This window comes from Castanea sativa, chromosome 5, assembly GCF_040712315.1.
Source record: "Castanea sativa cultivar Marrone di Chiusa Pesio chromosome 5, ASM4071231v1".
Lineage (NCBI taxonomy): Eukaryota > Viridiplantae > Streptophyta > Magnoliopsida > Fagales > Fagaceae > Castanea > Castanea sativa.
In genome coordinates, this window is record NC_134017.1 from 20,740,375 (window position 1) to 20,747,117 (window position 6,743).

Genomic DNA, 6,743 nt, shown 5'->3' on the forward strand with positions numbered 1-6,743 from the left:
TTGAGCTAATTAGAACTCAATTATTGTATAATATATATATTGGACGACAATGTTTGATACAAACTTTTTTGTGAGTTAGTGTTTAGGGTAGATAGGGAGCAATTTCATATTTGACCTGCTTAACTTGAAATCAACACAAAATGTACTAATTCATATAGATAAATGTTAATTCCATCAACACAAAGTTGAATTTTACACTTTCTTTGTTTTTTTGCAAAATATTTTTAGGAAATTATTTTTAGCATTTTGCCATATTTATATATATATTTACATGGTTATTGTAACTTTGATGCTATTTTACACAAGTTTGGCTAAACTAATGTGGGTGATTTTTTGAGTTGAATATGCACAACTGACCTCTTATGCTATTTTTCATTCATTAAGAAGAGTGGTTTAAATATGAGTTTCTTCTTTCTCAAAAAAAAAGAAAAAGAAAAAAAAAAGAGTTTCTTCCTTCTCAAAAAAATTAAATAAATATGAGTTTCTTGTAAAAATCTAAAACATTGTGTTACAAGTTTTTTTTTTTTAATACCAAAAAAGGAAGACATGCAATCAGTTAAGTCACAACAAGAGACATATGAGGCCAACAAACATGAATTGGCACATTAGTAGCCTGACCAGCTAAGTGGTATACATTTTCAAGGACGACCTTAGGAACAAAAATCAGCTTAAACACTACACCAATATGTGCACCCAAAACCGAAACAAAGCCTCACTAAGTTGAACACCACAGGTAAGTTCCCCCCCCCCCCTTTCTCTCTATCGTCTTTAATCTGGTTGGGGATATCATTGCTCGGAGGACCCCCGCACCTCGTTACTCAGTAGTGCTTTCAGGAACATTGTTGCCAGGCAAAGTCATGAGGGTGGGAACCAGTTCCAATGCCACTACCGCTTTCTTATCAGAAACTCACCTAAAACTAAGAGAATTGGACCCCTATTTGCACTAGTGAGACAAGGTAATCATGACACCTCCACTTACTTAAGGCTATAAATAGAAGAATGGAAGGGGAGATGGGGGTTGGCAATTGGGTAAAGAGAAACACAGAGAGAAGAGAGAGACTATCATAAGAAGAAGGGGAGAAATTAAGACAAAGGGAGGAGCTCGTAGGGTCTTGAGTGTTTGCATGGGTCTTAAAGCGAGGGATCGCCCACAGTAGGAGAACTCAAAGCCCATAAATAAATAGATTGTGAGCCCAAAAACCTGAACAACATATATTTGGCCCGCACAACTATTATGCTTTAATTTTTAATTCTCATCATAGCAACATTTAAAATAAAATAAAATAAAAAAGTTAGGGAAATAGATTATACCTTCATGCAAGATTCACAAGGTGGAGGAAGAGACTTTTGATGGAGGTCCTATGGGTGGAATAAAAAAGAAAAGTTAATACAGGGAAAATGAGTCACACTTAATACCTTGAGTCTCAGGAAAATCAAGATATGGCAAGACTACTCTACTTCACTATAACTCAAGAGAGGATAAGAGATGGGGTTTTTGTGTGCTTTGGAATGGAGGAGATGAGAAGTTTATATAGACATGGTGGAGAAAATATGAATGGAATGTCATTTAATGAGGGTTGACAAAGGATAAAAAAGAATCATGAACCTAAATCTTATTTTAGACTTTAGAGAAATCTGACGCATTAAATGTAGAGATTGGCGGGAGTGAGGAGCAAGAAAAATTGGTTTCCCCGTAGGTACTGTAACAACCTGCAGATCCAAATTCAAAAAATCATATTTTACTCAATTCTGATCGGAATTGTCTTGTTTTGTGCTCAAATTGAAGGCTCGGATGTCTAGTTTCTAGGAAAATTAACCTCATTCATATATTAAAAATATTCTAAGAAATATCAACAAAATAATGAGCAGAAGTCATTTGTTAAAAAATAATTTCAGTTCCAAATTAGTTTCCAATTAATATTAATAGGCTCCAATCACTCCTATTTCAGACTTAATTAGTTCCAAATTTACCCTAATTAAAAAGATAATTGCACAAATTACTTATTGAATAAATAATGTTTGACTTTCTAATTAATTATGTGCAACCTACCATAAAATATAGGCTTAGCTAATCAAATTATGATACGTCATTAATCTCAAATTAATTATAACTATAACCAATTAAAATCAATTGTTCATAATCACATATAATCGGACTCAATTTGTGATAGTGCATTTCATCCATTAAAACTTGATTTGATGATAGCTTTCAATTTGATGGTCTGATAAGGGCTTATGACTAGTCAATTTGATCGTTATAACATCAAGATCATCTTGGTGAAATGAGATTAAAGATCTAATGGCCATAATTAAGATGTCTATTTTCAAGGTGAAATTATCATTTTACCCTCCATGTGAGGTTAAATGCGGGTTGCAAAATGGAGTATCAATTGTGGGGAGTAAGGGGACCTGAGCAAGTATTTGGGCCTTGGGCTTCATTGACGGGTTCCAGACCGTTTTTTACTAAAGGCCTTTAAGATTGTAGGTCGGCCCACAGAGCGAAGGTCCGAGGATTCATCCGAGGAATAATCTCTCCTCGGAAAGACCCACGGTGACCCTGGGATTCGTCGTGAAGATTATAGGCAGTGTTCTGGACGAACTGTTGGTTAAGAGGGGGATCTAAATACCTTCTAGACGCTACGGAGTGAGATAAATGTCTCAGAAAAAGGCTGCTACATCCACATTAAAGACCCTGCACCTACCTCCTTGGCCACATTAACGGGGAAGTGACCCCTGAACAGTAGGAGGGACCTTCTGGCCATTGTTTAAGGACTTCAGGAAGGTGGTGGAAAGTAAGGGAGAGGCTCTGAGGGTAAGATTTGTGTGACACATGGATAAAGAGGGAAGGAGAAGAAGTATTTAAGGAGGAAAAAGAGTAAAGAAAATGAGGCTGAAAGAAACGAGAGAAGGACTAAGAACTGTAATCTTTGAAAGGAAAAGAGAAAATATACATAAATCGTCCTCGGCTTACGTCCGAGGAGGTTCATTTGCCCTATTCGTCCATTGTTTGCAAATACTGTAACATTCTGGCATGTTCATCAAGCTTCGAACACCACTAAACTAGATTGCGAACCCACACTCTACAAATTTAATTGTTTAAGGCTCATTGGGCCTGAGCCCACGTGTGTTTTTGGGTCCAGGCGCAATTGTGCACTTATAATTGGCGCCGTCTGTGGGAATCTAGTGTTGGAAGAACTCGAACACCATGGCAGGCTTAGGCTCGTACCATGCAGAATCTCAGGGATCGCAACCTGAGAATCCTTTCGAACGTCTTGAACGCTGGGAGGATCGAGAGGGTAGTGTTCACACTGAATATCCTAGAGCAAGTCATACTCACGGTGGAGGCAGGGCCACCCACGAAGATGATGCTAAGGCCATGCAGAAAGAGATTGATCACCTTAAGAAGAAGCTGCGTCGCGTCAGGCGGAGGCGTGCTTCGCCCTCATCTAATACCTCTTCAGGGGAATCCCGGGGAAGTAGTTACAGTTCGAGGTCATGGTCGCCCCCCAGTAAAACATCCTCTTGCGAAGAGGATGACCCACCAGGTCGTAGGAACAGGAAGCTCCCCTCCAGGGGCTTAGGGAACGATGCCATGAGCCGGGCGTTGCACCAACTCTCCAAATCGCCATTCTCACGCAGGATTGAGAATGAGAGGCTCCTTAGGAGGTTCACCCAACCCACCTTCACCATTTATAACGGCCGGACTGACCCGATGGAACATGTGAGCCACTTTAACCAGAGAATGGCGGTGCATTCTCATAATGAAACCCTGATGTGCAAAGTCTTCCCTTCTAGCTTGGGACCTGTTGCTATGAGGTGGTTCAACGGTCTTAAATCAGGGTCTGTAGGTTCGTTTGGGGAACTGACTAGAGCATTCGCGTCATGGTTTATTACATGCAGCAGAGTTCCTCGACCGTTGGACTCCCTGTTGTCTATGGCTATGAAGAATGGCGAGGCATTGAAAGCATACTCCGACAGGTATTGGGAGATGTTTAATGAGATAAATGGTGATTTTGATGAGGTGGCGATCAATACCTTTAAAGTAGGCCTTCCAACTGATCATGACTTGAGGAAGTCCTTGACCAAAAGACCCGTACGAAGTGTACGTCGCCTCATGGATCGTATTGACGAATACAAAAGGGTCGAGGAAGACCAACAGCAGGGGAAGGGTAAGGCGAAGGTTATCCCGCAGAAGCAAAGGAATTTCAGGTCGAACAGATATCACAACAACAAGCCGAGAAGAGATTACTCCGGGCAGTCTGGCTCGACAGCATCTCAGACTGTTAATACTGTATTCTGAGAGCCAGTGCATCAGCTACTAGAGAAGGTCCGTAAGGAACCCTACTTCAGATGGCCCAGTAAGATGGCGGGAGATCCTGACAAGAGGAATCAGAATCTCTTTTGTCAGTACCATCAAGATGTGGGTCATACTACCGAAAACTGTCGGACCCTTTAGAACCACTTGGAAAGCTTGTCAGCGAAGGAAAATTAAAGTAGCACCTGTACCAACCTAACGGACAGGGCAGTTAATCTAGCTCGAATAATCAATGAAATAATTCATCTCGGCCTCCCTTGGGAACGATCAACGTTATCTTCGCTGCGCCTAGCAAGACTGGCTCATGTCCCACCAGGGTGATGGCAGTTTCGCACTCCCAAGCTGAGAAGGCGGGCTCCAAGTCGAAGAGATTGAAGTTGAATGTGCCCGTCTTGGGATTTTCAGAGGAAGATAAGGTTGGGACCATCCAACCCCATAACGACGCCCTAGTGGTCACTCTGAGGATAGGGAATTATGATGTGAAAAGAGTGATGATTGATCAAGGCAGCGGCGCAGATATCATGTATCCTGACTTGTTTAAGGGGCTGAAGCTGAAATTGGAGGACCTCACCCCTTACGACTCACCGTTAATAAGTTTTGAAGGGAAGGCCGTTATACCAAAAGGATAGATTCGGTTGCCCGTGCAATCTGGCTCGGAGACGGTTGAGGTGGATTTTATTGTGATCGATGCATATTCCCCATACACAGCCATCCTTGCCTGGCCCTGGCTGCACGCTCTGGGGGCTGTCTCCTCCACCTTGCATGTTAAGGTTAAGTTCCCTTCGGGGGAGTACATTGAAGAGATTCTCGGCAGCCAATTGATGGCCAGACAATGCATATCGGCCGCAGTGCTGCATCAGACCGAAGCACAGTCCTCGACCTCGACTATGAAAGACTTATAGCAATTAACGACTCTGGATGCGCCCGACGTGGTGACAGCAGAGAAGGCCATATGCGAGGACCTGGCGAAGTTTCTAATATCCGATGATCCTGAAAGGTTCTTCCAGGTTGGGGTACGTTTACCACACCAAGAGAAGATGGAATTGGTGGAGTTTCTAAAGAACAACATTGATGTTTTTGCCTGGGACCCCTACGAGGCTCCGGGGGTCGACCCAAGCTTCATTTGTCATCATTTGAACGTCAATCCTGCTATTCCTCCTAGAAGGCAGCCCCCTCGGCGTTCCTCCAAGGAGCACTCCGAAGCTGTTAAAGAAGAGGTGCTCAAGTTCAAGAGGGCTGGGCTATTAAGGAAGTTTTTTATCTGGAGTGGTTGGCGCATACGGTTGTGGTCAAAAAGAAAAATGGAAAATGGCGGGTATGTGTGGACTTCACAGATTTAAACAAAGCCTGCCCAAAAGACTCGTTCCCGATGCTGCGCATCGACCAGCTAGTGGACGCCACCGTCGGATATCCTCGGATGAGTTTTTTGGATGCCTTCCAGGGTTATCACCAAATTCCACTGGCGGTAGAAGATCAGGAGAAAACTGCCTTTATTACTCCAACAGGGAATTATCACTATAAAGTGATGCCGTTCGGATTGAAGAATGCTGGGTACTTACCAAAGGATGATGACCAGAATATTTGAATTGCAGCTTGGAAAGACCATTGAGATATACGTGGATGACATGGTAGTGAAGAGCAAGACGATATCTGCACACATGAAAGATTTGGACGACACTTTTTAGGTACTTAGAAAGTACAAGTTGCGTCTTAATGCCTTGGAATGTTCTTTTGGCGTGGGTGCTGGGAAGTTCTTGGGTTATATGGTTACTCATAGAGGGATAGAGGTGAATCCGGCATAAGTCAGAGCTATTCGAACCTTACAGCCACCTCGGAATCCAAAGGAAGTTCAGAAATTGACCGGAATGATCGCTGCTCTCAGCAGGTTCATCTCTCGGTCAGCCGACCGATGCAAGCCTTTCTTCCAACTGTTGAATAAGTGGAGGGGGTTCCAATGGTCCGAGGAGTGCGTTGTAGCCTTCCAACAACTTAAGGAATATCTTTCCTGGCCACCCATTATGTCTCGGCCTGAAGTAGATAAGGTCCTTTTTGCGTATCTAGCAGTGGCCGTCCATGCGGTCAACCTGGTCCTCATAAGGGACGACGGTGGGGTGCAAAGACCGGTCTACTACGTCAGTAAAACTTTGAATGACGCCAATGTGTGTTACCTACTTTTGGAGAAAGCGCTTTTAGCCGTAGTTCATGCCACGCGGAAGCTTCCTCATTATTTCCAGTCCCACACCGTTGTAGTTTTGACCCAGCTGCTTCTCAAGTCAGTGTTGCGCAGCGCTGACTACTCTGGAAGGGTGGCTAAATGGGGAACTATTTTGGGAGCTTTTGATATCAAATACATACCGCGCATCTGGATAAAGGGCCAGGTTCTTGCAAATTTGATGGCGGAGTTCGCGAAACCATTGTTGGAGGAAGC